This window comes from Lates calcarifer, unplaced genomic scaffold (genome assembly GCF_001640805.2).
Source record: "Lates calcarifer isolate ASB-BC8 unplaced genomic scaffold, TLL_Latcal_v3 _unitig_4595_quiver_802, whole genome shotgun sequence".
Taxonomy (NCBI): Eukaryota; Metazoa; Chordata; class Actinopteri; family Centropomidae; genus Lates; species Lates calcarifer.
In genome coordinates, this window is record NW_026116996.1 from 22,501 (window position 1) to 38,922 (window position 16,422).

General features: G+C 39.4%; 1 long non-coding RNA gene across 2 annotated transcripts; it reads right to left on the bottom strand.

Annotated features, from left to right (window-relative positions):
* Nucleotides 1-14,023: 14,023 nt before the first annotated feature.
* Nucleotides 14,024-15,975, bottom strand: LOC108900707 (uncharacterized). Of its 2 annotated transcripts, XR_001963786.2 has the most exons (4): nucleotides 15,886-15,975; nucleotides 15,257-15,325; nucleotides 14,985-15,059; nucleotides 14,024-14,878 (listed from the first exon to the last, which is right to left on the bottom strand). It is a non-coding gene; the product is annotated as an uncharacterized LOC108900707 (long non-coding RNA). The 2 variants fall into 2 exon arrangements; XR_007811004.1 differs by having other exon boundaries at nucleotides 14,024-15,059.
* Nucleotides 15,976-16,422: the final 447 nt, after the last annotated feature.

The window sequence follows — 16,422 nt, forward strand, 5'->3', positions numbered from 1 at the left end:
TGTTGTTTGAGGTGATTTGGTCTCTTGGTCTCTTGGTCTCTGCATCAGAACCAGATGCATCCCTCACTGGCCCCGGCTCCACCACTAGTCAATCAGCCTTGTCCTTGTTGACCCCATTGTCAGGACACTCTTTGGCCCAGTGCCCCATCTTGCCACACTCGAAGCAGGCATCTGATCCCCCACGGGAAAGTGAAAGTCTCCAGCTACCTTTGGACCACTTGTTCCCCATCTGGGTCATGAGTAGACGTCGCAGTTCAGTGGTTGTAGGTCTGAACTGTTGGCAAAAAATCAGGAGCTGTTTCATATATTCTGCTGATAAAAGTCTATGGTTTGTAAACTAAATTGGAGGTCCCGCCCCCTGCTGGTACCTGTGGTCGTTGTTCGGGCTGAGGTGGTGTAGCTGGGGCTGTGGTGGCTGCTGGAGCTGCAGCAGCCGCATCCATGTCGTGGTCGTTCCTCTCCTCCAGGTTGGGAGCACTGGCCTCCATGGTTGGCCATCTTCTGGGTGGAGCCGAGTCCAGATCAGGGTCCAGTCAGAGGCACTGAGACATAAGGATTAGTGATTCTGTCCCTGCCTTTTGTTTTCTGTCCCTGATTTGTGCTTCCTTAAACCAACATGCAAATGCTTCCTAGTCTGCTTTAAACACCTTTCTTTTTCCCTTTTGTGTAGCTTGACTGAATTATTCTTTTTCTTCTAATTTGGTTCTTAATAACTGTAACTGGTTTAGGCTAAAACTGCCTGTACATGGGAAACCACACTTTTCAACCCATACAGTGATACGAATGGCCAAAGGCTACATGCTCTGACCAAGAGAAAAGAAACTGAAATCTCAGCCACACAGACATGAAAGTTTCTTAATTGATAATATTTTAAAAAATCATTATGGTTGAAACCCATCATTTCCTGTTGGGACACCTTTTGCCCTTTTTGTGCCCTGTGAGCAATGCCAGTGTGTGATAAAGAGCTTGTTGCAGCGTTTTGATGCTTAATCAGCTCAGAATGGCCAAAGGCTGCATGCTCTGACCAAGAGTATTCTTGCCATTGGAACAATTTTTTGTTGGTTCATTCCACACTGGGGTTATTTTGTGAAACTCAGTTATCTGTATAGTATTTTGTTATGATGATGATGAGAACTAGAAATTTTATATTCATGATGACTCCTAACTGGATTTGAAAGATAAGAAATCTACATTCATGGATTTTGAGCTCAGCCAGTCAGTTAGATTTTCATTTGTGGGTCTGCCATGGTGAAACTAAGATGTTGCATTGCTTTAAATGTGCTGCTGCCATTAGGAATTGTGGGTTAGCTTTATCTAATTTCCTTTCATAATCGAAGGTCCAGTGTATCCTATGCGAAAGGAGATAAGATAGGAAGTATTTAAGGTCCCTCAGCATTTAGAGAATTTGACTAGCTCTTATCACTTATCACTTCACTTAGTTAGGAACCCTCCAGCCACGGACTGCGTATATACTGCCACATTCATACTTCTCAAAGCACTTTTCAATTTGTGTACACTGTCAACTGTAAATGTCTGTGCAGCAACAGAATCACAAAGGTTTTTGACTTCATTTAGTTATTTATTTATTTGTGTGTATTACAGATGTTTTTTTTTTTTCTTTTTGGTGTTCTGGTTTCTGTTTTGTTTGTACTGGTGTGAGCCTTTCCTGTTATATTTTGTCAGTAATGAATAATCTCCATTATTGTTGTTGTTACTTTGTCATTGCAGCTTGAGAAACTCCATGCCCTTGGCTACAAGCCAGTGCTGCTTCTTGGGAAGGATACCATGATGAAAGGAAATAAATGTGACATTCTAACCCCTCTCTGCACTCTCACTGCCTATGCCCAGGACTACCTTCAGAAGATAGGCGCATTGTATGAGTACCTTTGTGAAGGTGAGATGCAAGCCACAGTTTTGCTGCTGGGGCTGGGTACGCAAAAGATTTTATCAGTGTTTAAAGCTTAAAGGGAGGGTTCACCCCTAAAACTTAAATGTAGTCATCAACTCTTCACCCCTGCAACAGTTGAAACTTGGGAGAGGTTTCCATTTTCATATAATTAACTCAAAGTTTATTAGCACAATACTGTATCAAGCCTTTTTTGCTGTTCCTTTGTACCTAACTCTTGTGAGACAACAACTTGTGCCAGTTTTTAGCCTTACATACTGCCAAACAACACTCCCTCAAATAATTATGTAAGATTTTGCAAACTACAACTTGTAAGACAAGACTCAAAATCCTTCTCTACCTGTTCACTACTTCTGTTTTATATGCACTGTTTAAAACTAATTACAAGAGATCAACACCTTTACCTTTAACAGTATTGTGCAAACACACTGTGTTAGTTGTGTGAGAATGAAAAAGTTTCTGCTGTCAATTAGGGGGAATAAAATTTAGTTTAAGCGTTGAAGCTAGGGCTGCAACTAATTATTATTTTAATAATCGATTAATCGGTCGATTATTTTTTCGATTAATCGATGAATCGGATTTAAAAAAAACACACTTTTAATTTCCGCCTCTTTATTCAGAAATAGAAGATTTGGACTGACAGAGCAAATAAGTGCACAAACAACAGGTTGCTGCTTGAATATTCTGTTAAAATAATATTAAACAAAAAATCTAAATTTTAGTCAAATAGCTTCAGTAAAAAAATAAATGTACACAAAAATACATACAAATGTATGCTATACACCTACAAAATATGTAGGCGTGCAAGTGCAAAAATAAGGCATTTTTGTTGTTTAATTGTCCTGAGCCGTAACAATAATTAAATGGAAACAATAATTAAATGATAAATAAAGAAATGTAAATCAGAAAACACAGTAACAGGATTTGTTTCAACATTAACATTTGTGTATTACTATAAATGTGGAGAACAAGTAAACCTGACCACTATCACACATACTCACTGATGCACACACTCTGAGATGCACTCACTCACTCTCTTTCTTCAAGAACTTTGCATTGCAATGCAAAAATGTTAGCATGTCAACATGCTCCTGGCTAAGGCTGGCTCTCTTTTTGGAGATTATGTTTCCTGCTGCGGAGAACAGATGCTCAGATGGTGCTGAAGTACCAGGAATGCATAAGTAGGACTTGGCTAACCTGGCCAACATAGGATATCTGTCTCTGTTAGCCTTCCACCACTCCAATGCATTTTCTTCCTTGGCAAGGTTCTTTTCTCCAAAGTATGTGAGGACTTCGTTTCTCACTTGGGTATGAACATCCTCCCCTTTGCTTGCTCTGTCCTCGTCCTCACCATCAGAACCAAGGAGTGAATCCAGTAGGGTGGCAGGAGGTGTTGATTCAGCAGCTGGAGTATCGGTGGAGATGCTACTGCAACTGCCATGCTGCTGCCCATCCATCTCCCTTTTCTCCGCAAGTGCCATTGTTTGCACTTTAGTTTGGACATGAAGGACTTCATCAGGTGAAAGGAACTTAAGTCTCCTAAACCTTGGGTCAAGGGCTGTTGCAAGAATCACAGTGTTAGGTGCTGTATCTGAGAAAGCAGTCTCCCCTTTCCATCACTCCTGTTGCTGCTCTGTAGTGGTGAGTTGGAAAGCCCGGAGTGGGGCTGACTCGAACTTCTACTTCTGTCCACTCATGAACACAGTGGCACATTCAAAAGGCTTGAGAGCTGCTGAAAGCTCTTCTAGCAGGCTCCACTGTTCTGGTTTCAAATCCAGGTACCTTTTGCCTCTCTGTGTGACAGAGCTGTCAGACAATGTTGCTGTTACAGGCCACCTTTGCTCAAGCAGTCAGCTTATAATATAGAATGTACTATTCCACCTAGTGCTAATGTCTTGAACAAGGCTGTGCTCAGGTGTGGCCATTTGTTGTTGTTTCTCTTTCAGCTTAGTGCAGGCCAGCTCACTTTTCTTAAAATGCTCAACTAGACATCTTGCAGCCCCTATAGCTTTTTCAATGCTTGGATGCTTCAACGCAGCATTGATCACAAGTTGCAAGGTGTGGCCACTGCAACGCACAGAGGACCACCCATGCTTCTCCACCAGGATGTTTGCCGCAGCCACAACATTGGCACCATTGTCATGCACTATGGCGATGATTTTACTAGGAGGAATTTCAAACCTAGCTACTACCTCCTCCAACCACTCTGCAATGTTAGATGCAGTATGTCTATCCTGCAGTGGCATGGTGGTGAGGCAGACTGACTGCATGTCTCAGTCATCTGTGATGTAGTGGCAGGTAACCCCAAGGTAGGCTTCATTGGCTACACTTGTCCATACATCAGCAGTGAGAGCAAGTTTGCTGTTGTTTGTGTTAATTGCAGTCTTCACTTCCTTGAAAGTCTATTCATATTTTCTCTTCATGAGCTTTGTAAAATGTGTCCTTGAGGGAAGAGTGTAACCTGGATTAAAGGTGCGGATCATTGTAGTGAAGCCTTCGTCTTCAACCATCAACAGAGGCCTCATGTCAGTGACGATCATATTGAGGATGCTCTCAGTCAAGACAGCTGCTTGCTGTGGCGTACATGATGTCTTTCTCATCATGAAGCCTGTCATTGTTTGCTGTTTTCTAATGAAATGAGAAAGATAGTATAAAATGAGTATGTATTATAGCGCAATTTACAACAACTCAATAATTAGGTTAGAATTAGGTTAAGGCAAGTAAGTAGCCCAAAGAGCAAAACACAAAACACACACACACACACACACACACACATATATATATAAAGTACAAGTACCATAAAAAATACTTCATTACACAATTTTTTGTAGATGTAGTAAGTTACTTTAACCCATGTCTAAATGCAATTCATCCTGCCTCAGTCCTCACTCCAATATAGACCAGTGTCTTCACCCAGACTTTATGACAGAAAATTAAAACTCGAGTCTTAATCTTTAAATTATTACCACCACAAGTTAAGTTTATTTATAAAGCACATTTAAACCCTGCTTAAGCTGATTAAACTGAAATAAAATGTATCACACACACACACACACATGTGCCCTATCACTGTCATTAATCAGCTAACAAGCAAACGCTAGCATCAGGTGAGCTACCAGAGAGACTAACGTTACGTTTCCTCACTTTAAAACGGAACAAACGTAGGATATTGTAGTGACTTACCCTGCTGTTGAACTCCCCTTATCCTCATCGGTGACTCCAACGTGTTTCCGTTTCGGGTGCTGTATCATCATCGTGGTGCTCCCGTGCCATGTCATATCACTTTTGCAAAGCTTGCATGTTACGTGTTTTTTTGTTTTGTGAAGCGTGAAGTGCTCCCACACTTTTGAGGACTTAGGTCGAACTGTTTTCTCCGTGTCAGTCATGTTTCATTTGTTGAATTTACTTTTCCTTTGGAAATACCGCCTTTGCTCTGCCTCCACCTCGTTCTGTTCAACTCGCTCTGCAGGCCAACACCATAGGGGGCCAGGTGGAGCAGGTCAACACCATGGAGGGTCAGGTGGAGCAGGCCAACACCATGGGGGGCCAGGTGGAGCAGGTCAACACCATGGAGGGGCAGGTGGAGCAAGTCAGCACCACAGAGGAGCAGGTAGCACAGGCCAGCACCATGGAGGGGCAAGCTCAGGACAGATTTACAGAGTCACAGTTTCTGTTATGTTTATGGTCTGAGTGTCTGACCCATGGGTTATACCTTGTTTGACTTCCAATGTTTCTTTTCCCTATAGAGTTTTATGTAGGTTAGGGCTGCATGATATATCATTTCAGCATTGACATTGCAATGTGTGTATATGTAATAGTCACATTGCAAGATTTTCAGTATCAAGTAAGACATCTGTATGATATTACATAATTTAGTCTAATTCAAAGGTTCTTGGATACATGCAGTCTGATCACTTCTCAGTGTGATGTGGTGAGGGGGTCATTTCATCAATTTATTAAACAACCAGAGCAGGCCCACTAGTTGCCTACCACAACCAGAAAATGAGCAGCAGTTTTTGTTGTTTGATAAACTGAAAATATGTAATACACACAACACACTCTTAAAATTGGCAGTAACCAGATCTATCTGTACTGTACCACACCGATCAGTCACAACATTAAAACTACAGGCCTAATATTGTATAGGTCCCCCTTGTGTTGCCAAAACAGCTATGACCCATTGAGACATGGAATCCATATGACCTCTGAAGGTGTCCTGGGGAATCTGACACAAAGTTGTTAGCATTAGATCCTTCAAGTGCTGCAAGTAGTGAGGTGGGGCTTCCATGGATCTGACTGTTTTTCCAGCATATCCCACATATGCTTGATCAGACTGAGATCTGGGGAATTTTGAGACTCCCTTGAACTCTTTGTCATGTTCATCAGACCATTGCTGAACAATTTTTGCGGTGTGTGTGAGAGAGGCCACAACTATCAGGGAATACTGTTGGCATGAAGGGCTGTGCTTCTCTGCAACAATGTTTATGTAGGTGGTACATGTCAAAGTGACGTCCACATGAATGCCAGGACCCAAGGTTTCCCAGGAGAACACTGCTCAAATCATCACACTGGCTCTGCTGCCATGCCTTATTCCCTTAGTGTATCATGCTGCCATCTACTCCCCAAGTAAATGATGCAAACCAGGGATGCGAACAACTCACTTTTCGGCAAATATTGTTTAATCTCCTAAACGATCCATACAGTGTATTTCTGTCATGTTTATATTGGTGAACTGCATTGAGCACAAAATTATTATATACTGTCAGCACCTATTGTGAGGACCTCACATTACATCACGTGGTTGTTTACTGTAGCCATGCCCTGGAACTACTCATTTGGTTCACCTAACCACTGCATACTGGGAACACCTCACAAGACATGCTGTTCTGGAGATGCTCTGATCCAGTCATCACAATTGCCCTTGTTAAAGTCTCTCATAATCTCATACTTCCTCTCACAGAGGCACTGAGACATGCCTGAAAGGAAAAAGCCACAAAAGAGTAAGTTTAAATTATTCCTGTTTGTTATTGTTACGGAAATTTTACGGTCTGCCTGTAGAGAGTCAAAGAACAAGACTGGCAAGGTAGCATGCACCAAATGTTTAATCTCTATAGAGAGGAAGCAACACACAGAACCACATGGCAGTAAGCAGTTCAGAGGTGTGCCCCCTGACCAAACTTTTCACTTCCCTTTTATACTTTGTAGTATGCCTCTGGCCCTCTGATTGAACTGCCAAGTAACATTTCTTTGCAACTGAGTAAATACTTGGGGTGACCTCTCTCAGGAATTACTGGTGTAATCTCCTGTGCTGATGAAGATACCATTTGCCATCTTCCTCTTCAGGAAGGTATTTATGGTGGGAATATAACAGTAAGTTCATCAGGTCATCCTTGATGAGTAAAACAGTACAACTAAAGCTACAGACTAATTAAGTATATAAGTATAAATATATAAATATATATAAGATAAATTCATTGTAATACAAAGCATGCAAAATTCCACCACATTATCATCATGGCACAGGCAGATCATTAAATATGAGGAGGCTTCAAAAAGTTTGTGGAAAAAGGACAGTTGGAAAAAACAGTTTAACTTATGATGTCTATTTTTGCATTGTAACATGCATTTAAGCGTTCATGTTAGAACAGGTTATGACATGTTAGTACGAGAACATACAGGTGCATTGAGATCCATTTCCACAAACTTTTTGAAGCCCCCTCGTACTTTAATATGCACACAAAAAAATTTAAAATAAGTGCATTGACATTACTTTTTTACCCCTAGTTTTATTTGCAGATAATCACTCATAATAGGCAACCAGGAGCTGGCAGTTTCCCAGTTTTTCTGCTTCATCTCATCCCCTGTAACCCCTATGTTGGAGTGCAAACACATGATTTTCCAAACACAACACAACCATTCACACCCACAGGCTATCCTACGACCAATGCTTTCTCCTGCCACTATATGAAAGACATGCTCTCTAATGTTGTCTTAACATGTTAAAGGTTTAAGCTTTTTGAAAAGATTTAACAAGTACAAGTAACTGAAAAAATTCCCCTCTCTTTTTAGTGGCAAGGAGTGGGCCCATTCCTGGCAGCCAAAGGATGCTCTCCAATATAATGTGTAAAAGTAAAAAATTAGATTTGGACTCCATTTTTGTCTCTGATTATTTATTATATAAAAATATTATTTATATGATATATTTTATTATCATGTTGCTATGTTGCATGTGAGAACATACCTTTCTCAAGTACACTCAAAAAAATGAAACATTGACTTAAATTTATTTTGTCAACAGGTTCCACGAAAGTGTATTATGTTAGTTAAAAGCAAAAATGTTAAGGTCATCTAACTTAAGAAACTTGTATTACATTAACACAATGTAAATGGACCCAACTAGATAAAATTAGTTCTGTTCAACAAGAGATATTTAAGTTTATCCAATCAAATTCAGTTATGTTATGTGGACATAAATAATATATTTACAGGCTATATAATTTACATTTGTCCTTTAAACATATATTTTATTCGTAGGTGTAAAATAATAAATTTAAGTTCAATTTATTAAAATAGGTTTTCATCCAATTTATTTTATACTAATTAGTGTGACCTAATTCTAGTTTGTCAACAGGTTCCACACAAATGAATTTTGTATACCCAACATATTTTTGTTATTTCCTTTATTCACCAATATTCATTTAACATTTTGTTGCCACTTGGTCCAAAATAAAACCCTTAACAAACATTAGGGTGCAGCATGCTTCAACACCAACAGTTGTAAACTGCTTTTATGCAGTCCAACAGGCTTGCAGTTCTCTTTTTTTTTTGTAACAGCATAATAATCTAACCATAACAACACACGTGCTGCTATCTACTTTCATTTTAGTATTGTGGAGGGAATACCCCGAAATGTAATTAACAAACATGTCAACTTGTGTTTTGTCACATCGTTACCCAACAGTTATAAGCAGTTATAAACCACCTTGATGCAGCATAAAAAAATGAAACATCCAACAAAGCATCCCTGATTTGCCAGTATTATTGTCTAACAATATAACAAGCTTGTAGTCCTCATTTTTTTTGAAACAGCATAATAGTCAAACTATAACAACACAAGTGCTGCTGTCAACCTTTAATTTAGTAGTGTTTGGAAAAAACTGCTATTAACATTTTTACAAGCATGTCAGCTCGTGTTGCAGCCACTACAAGGAGTTCTTAGCTGGTTATAAATGAGTTTAAATATCTACATAAACAAACAAGAACTCGTGTTGGGTGCAACTGGTTTTCCAAAACTTTTCCAATTCAGCATCCAAATCAATGTTTAGTTCATTGATACAGTTTGTTCTTGAGCATCTGTACCTTGGTTGAGAGTCTGCCAGCATCCAGCTGAAGGAAGAGCTTTTGAAGTACTTCAAAGAAGGTCTTCAGTTCCTTAGGATAACTGAGGTTCAGTGCGTATATTACACCCATTAAGAGAGCACATGCAGAGGTGACGTCTCCCAAGTCATGTAGAACTTCAACACCCTCGATCACTATTCCAACATCAGTTGGAGGAGTGGTGGCATCACCTCCCTCAACTTTGATGATGTAGATGCCAAGGGTAAGTTGCTCAAGCTCCCTCTGTACAGCAGTGCCATCAGTATCCTTTACATAGGGGAGAAAGAAAGGACACAACCAATCTATTAAATTCACAGATTTTGTAAAATTCCAAAGATTAACTTTTGTCTTTCAGGTTTCCTTTTAATGAAAATAGCATGATACTTAAAAAAGTGCTATTTGTGTAAAAATATTTAATAATAATAATTTATATTATTATTATTTATTCATATTTATATTTAAAGAAACTGATTCCATGCAAATGTTAAGTAACAAGATTAGTTATTCAAGATTTGATTTATTACAGGTAAAAACTAAACTATTAAAATTACCCACCAGGTATTCTTTGAAGAGGATATTTGGGTCTTCGTTCAGGTAGATACAAAGTGCCCTGAGGATGCACTCCCTCCTCTTTTCAACAGTTTCATTCTAAAGAGAGAAAAAAATACTGAAATATTATTCTGACTGTTAACTTGTCAGTATACTTATCAAAACTGACTAGTCAACATCAATTTATAATTCCATATTGTTCACTACTGATAGCAAAACATACCTGTGTGATTGGGACCAAAATCCTGCTGATGTTAGTCCCTACAGAGCCTCCTTTCTTCTTGAACACTTTGATGAGCTGGGCAGTGTGTTGGTCAAGCTGTGCATGGAACTTTGACACAAGGGGACCAGTAGTGATCCTCACAAATTCTGCTTCCACCTGAAAACGCAATTCAAAACGTACCTATTAAAACATTTCACATTTAAAACAGACATACTCTCACAAGAATGTACAGAAAGCAGCCTGTGCTGTAATATAACAGCATTTACACTGTTCCATTTTACACAAAATGATTAACATTCCCATGTGACTGGAAGCCATTACAACTCCCTCTCCCCTGCCCTCCCTGTCTTTACACTGTCACTATCCAATATAGTAGAATTGCAAAAAAAATGCTGACTGATTGTAGCTGATTTAAAAAGCATTTCATACCTCTGCCACAGTGAACAGTCCTGGCCATCTGATCTTGAACTCTGCAATCATGGGCTTGTCTCTGACGACCTCCTGCCTTCTGTATGCGAAGGTCTTGGACATCTTTTCTTTGACAACTTTATCATTGTGTCTCTTCTTGACCTCAGATAACAACGCCAATCTTTCCCCTTCAAGGCTGTCCTGGGTCTCTCCAGCAGGATAGGGAGGACAGAAATTTACTTCGGCTTTCCTCGGTTTTTTGACATCGTAGGCAGGCTGACATCTATCTGCAGGTTTGTGCTTGAGGGAATTGATACTCAGTTCTGGGCACCCTAAGTTTCTAAGTTTTGTCCTATAGTTTGCCATCTTATACTTAAGGCTTATTTTCCAGCCGTAGAAACCACTAAAGGATCCCTGTTCTCTCAAACATGGATGTGCTTTGATTAAAGCTTCAGCAACAGATTCAATTTCCAAGTTTGAGGGGTATGCCTTAAACTTGATGATTTCCTGAGCCAGGCTTTCCAAGATGTCTGATTTAAGTTTATGACCGGGGGTCAGAAGAACTCCATGTGATACAAAGTCCTGGTTTGCACTTCGAAGTTGCATCTCCACGTCATATGAAAACTTTGGAATTTGGAATTCTGTGGGCCAATGTGATCGAGGAAATTCTGAATCAGAGGGGAGTATTAATGTGTCAGAAGATGACGAGGATGCTTCTTCCCCACTCTGGTTCATGCTGCCTTGGCTGAGGTCTAGAGCATCTGACAAGCGGATGATTTTCACTGTGCTCTTGTCTTGAATGTCACAAATTTGATTAAGGTTAACAAACTCGTTATCAAAGTCACTGTCCATGTACTGGAGTCTAAGGTCGCCCTCTATACCAAACTGACATTTGATCTCATTTGCAAGATCCTCAACAGATGTTGGCATGCCTGATTCTATGGTCAGTTTTTCAGCATTGTTGGAACTAAGGATAATCCGCAGTTTTACTGGTGCTGCCATCATCCAAATGCATCAGTCTAGAAAACATGAAAACACAAGTATAAAGTCATTAAATATGTATGAATTAAAAGCATTCAAATTAGAAAGAAACCAACTGACTTTGGCCATATGTAAAACAAACAGGACACTGAAGCAAACATTGAGCAATCCACAGACAGAAGCCAGTGACATAATAATAGCAGCATGGAAAATTAAGCGTCATACTATGGTTAACAGTGCTCAAATTAGTTGCTTTAGGTTGGAATAGGCGATATGACATTTTTGACCAAATACCTCAATATTGATATTGTGATGATATAGTGGGGATGACTATGGTGCTTCCTCAAAATATTTACACTACTAGATTACTTTGATAATAAGCATCATTTATAATAACTATGTGGGTAAAAGCAAATATTGGTAGTTCAGAAAATGCCACCACTTTAATGTAATGTAACCTTTAAACTTAGGAAGAGACAACACTTATGCCATAATCTGGTATTTCAATATCAAAAATCCCAGATGATATGAAGTCTCATATCACAATATCGAGATATCGATATCAAAATATTGCCCAGCCCTACCAGTAACATGGAGTTAGTGCATGCATAGAAACAGGTTAGTCAACAGCCAAGTGGAAAGAGGTGACGGGTTAGTATTAGGTGCTCATGCTAGTGAGAATAAAGTGCACATTTAGTAAACTATCAATTAAAGCCATTTACTCACATATTCAACACGTGCTTTTAATATAGGGATATCTTTTAAATGTAACCAGTCGAAGGGGCCCAACAAAGTAGTCATGTAATGGGTGCTTCTCTGCCAGTTCGTCATGTGTTATCAGGGACATTGTGCCAGTTGGACATGGTTGCAGTTCAAAGGCCCGGTAGTGCTCCCTAAACCAAGCTGAGAACATCTTGACTATGAAATTCAGCGTATCCTGAAGTACACATATCCTCACTATCTCTCTGAATTCAGGTAGCCCATCAGTAAATCCACAAATGACTATCATTCCCTTTCTATAGTTGACCCCCTTGCAATCCGCACTGTTAGCCATGTTTACTTCTGCCATGTTTGGGTACATCTGCTGAAGAGGCAATGATACATCATCTTTCAGCACCTCGACAGGGACTCTCGATACACTTAATACTTCAACTCCAGGTTTCTGTGGACCCGACGAGTGTAAGTGATACGCAATCATCATCTGGTGTTTTCTTGACAGTGTTAGAGCAACATTCTTGAAACACTTGGTGTGATGGGCAACTTCCTTAAAAAAACTGTGTTTGCCCTCAAATCTCATGGTCCAGACCCCAACTAGAGGACCAAAACATCGGGTCATGTGTGGGTAATGCTCTAAGAAGTGATGCTTTGGGAGGAGTTTTTGGTTGGGAAATGCTTCTTGATATTTCTGTCTGTGATCAGATATTTTGAACTGAAGATATCCAATGGATTCTTCTGTATGGACCTGAGAAACAGCAAGTTCCACTATCTCTTTTAAATCCAAAATTATCTCCCACACTGGTTCACCATCAGGTATAACATCTCCAATCATGAAAGGCAGCAATCTCAGGAGGGTCCAATTTTCAGCAGCATTGCCACCTATTGTCTTTTTGCTTAAAAGTTTTTGTGGCACAACATGGGGGCGGTTTGTTTTATCTTCTTCTTTGTAAGGGAAATTGAGAATGACCTTGTTTAAAGTGTCCAAAGAGAGGTATTGTTTGGATATCAACACACCCAGGCACTGTGCAAGTTCCACTGGAACAATACCCTCCAACAGATCGTGGAGTACATCAGGTGGATATCCAGTTGTTACATCAAAATGAGAAAGATTTTCTGTCAGCACACATGGCCTTTTCACTCCAACACAAGGCTTTCCACTTTCCGCTGCATGTTTGACATGTTCTTTGTGTTCGTCTTTGGATCTAAGACTAAAGTCACCCGACAGAACCTGCTTGGACTGAAAATCACTGAAACGCCCTGTGCAAAATCGACAAACATACTCTCCTGAAAAACTTTCCACAAAGCCCGCAATCCCATGGGCACCCAGATTGTCTGCAGCTACACATTGTACTGTGCCTTTAATATTTTTTCCAATCTGTGGGACAAACATGCCATGCTCTTCCAAGACAACCAGATCACGCAAAAGAGGTTCAAGCACTTTTCCATATCCATATTCCTTGATATAGTTACTTTTACACAATACTGCCAAGTAGATGGATGACAAAGAGGAATGCTGGCCTGGGGGTAAGTTGCTCAAAATCCAGTACATTGCGCAAAGTTTATGCTTCTTTCTGGAAGTGCCCAGAGGGTTGCACACTTCAAACTCATCAATATAGAGGGTCACACTTATTCTCAATTCCCCTGAAAGACAGGAACTCATTTTGTTTGAAAAACTCTCCATCCCGAAATGACCTGTATTCTTCTTGTGCAGTTTCATTTTGGTGAGCACTGTAGTTTTCTACTACATCATCAACTATACCATCTTTGCTAAGGAGCTGCTGCAATGACTGCAATAATGACACATATTGGTAGGTATGGTTGCGCTCCTTATCCAAAACATATTCAACGGGTTCAACTACTTGGAACTTGTCTTTGAAATACTGTTTCCGCTTAATAGCAGTGCTAAGTGGGCCCTGATCTCCAATTGCTTTGGTCAAGGGATTAGCAATACAGAAGGCAGAGGCCAATTCCTCAGTTTCTTTTGCATCAAGAGCAAGATTATGCTTAGTACAAAAATCTGAAATAATGGCATTTAATGTAGTCTGGGATGCAGAACTCATTAGGAAGTGCAAGTCCTGTAAAAGCTCATCAACTGCATTACTGGGAACATGGAGTATGTTTTCCAGCTTAAGCAACACTGCTGCAAGTTTCTCTTCTATCATCTTCTCAAGATTTTCTGAGCAGTCTCTCTGAAAACTAGACTGCACTTCAAGCTGGGCTTCTTCTGATTCTTCATTGTCTCCATGTTCACCTGAAACACTTGAGCTTTCAAAACTGTCTCTTTCTGTAACTATTCCAGGTTTAAAGTCACTGTAAGAATAACCAAGGTGCTTTCTATTTCTATGTGAAATTTATGTCCCATAAATATTTGTCCTAAATGTACAACCCTTGAACATACAGGGGACTGTTTCATTGGCTTTGAGATGCAAATTTATATGAGTGAAATACTCCTTTTCAGAGGCAACTTCAGAGAACCCACAAACACGACAGCTGAATGTCGCCGATGTCAATGTTTGCCGTGATGTTTCTCTAGTATGGACTCTACACAAATGTGACCTGAGCGCATTCCATGACTTAGATGTACATGGACAACTACTATATGGACAAGGATATGGGTGCCTGCGCCCATAATGGGGATGTTTTAATCTGTAATGTTTAAGCAACTGGCCTCTAGTTGAGGTCTTTGAACTGCAACCTTTACACTGCCACATTCAAATCTGGGAGGGGGGCAAAAAACAGACAAAAAACACAAAGGATATATTGGTAAAGTAAACTTAATTTGTAAAACATTTTTAAGAAAGAAAAGTCTAACTGTTAACATACCACAGGCAAGCTCAGCAGTGCCGTCTACACCAAATCAGTGGAGTGGAGTTAGGAAACAGCTATCACACCCAGGATCTGAAATTCATCATGTTAACAGGATCCATAAATTAATGTAGGTCGTTACATGTTTTAAAGAGAAATAGAAATCTAAAAAACAAAAACACATATTCAGAACGAGAGCAAGAGAATTAATCTGTCACCTAATAAATGTTTAACATAAAAATACTGGCAACTCAATTCACAGTAATTAAAGTAGCTAGTTGTGATCATACCTGTTACGAGTACAGTGCAATGGGCAGACAGGAGGAAGCATAAATCAGGACTCACTCTCTCATCAGGACCTGAAATATTGCAACATGATTATTACAAAAAGAGAGAAAGAGAAAAAATATATATAAATATGTTAACAGATTAATTATTGGTGTGCTTTGTACAGGGTCCTACAAGAGATACATTACCTTTAAACCTACTTTTCCTACTTAATAATAATAATTGATCCGCCAGAGTCGCAGAGTCCGATTTCAATAGCCTATCACAGTTATCAAAATGCATGACCGTATAAATAGTATGGTGGCACCATTTGTGGTAAAAACTCTTGACAAAAAGCATACTGTAAAGCGTGATAAAGGATAGAACACGACAGTAAAATTACTCACCAAACCACATTTCCCTGGTTAAGCTAATATAGAAAAGCGTGGTCACCGCTTTCTCTGTGTGTGTGTGGGGGGGGGGTTCGGCGGGATAAAAGCAGACCGACCTAACGTTAAGTGTCTACTGCTCTCTGAATCACGAACACTTCGGACTTCGGAAATTTAGAATAAGTATTGTATCATATACACATAATTAAATCATGCTCAATATGAAAATACTACAATAAGTATGGATGAAAATGTCCTCCTACCTCTCTCAAGTCAAGTCTCAAGACGAACCGTTGGCAACTTCACCGCCAGATTTTTGCCAGTTTGCGCATGCGTAGTCTGAAGCATTTGAATCTTCTTCTTACTGCCACCCTCCGGGTGAAATAAGTATTTCATCATAATTCACTTAGATTAAATGGTTTGTGATTAACCAACACATAATTATTTTGTACACATAACGAAAGGCACAATTACATGGACTTTATTAGAAAAAAATATTTCAACTCAACAAAAACATGTATTTTAAGTAAACTGAAAACATAAAAATAATATACAGTACACAACCCGCCTCATTCACTTTTTTGAGTGAGGCAAAGGGTGAAATTAAACTAGGTGGACATGTGAAGTTTAACTTCAAGTTTACCTAAATAAATATAATAATAGATGTACTTAATCCAACTCAATTTCCTTTCCATAAGCTCTTCAGAGACTGATTATACTATATATTAATATATTACAATGGGCATAAATAGATACCATGTGTATTTTGATTTGTATTGTGTGAAAAACTTGCTAAATAT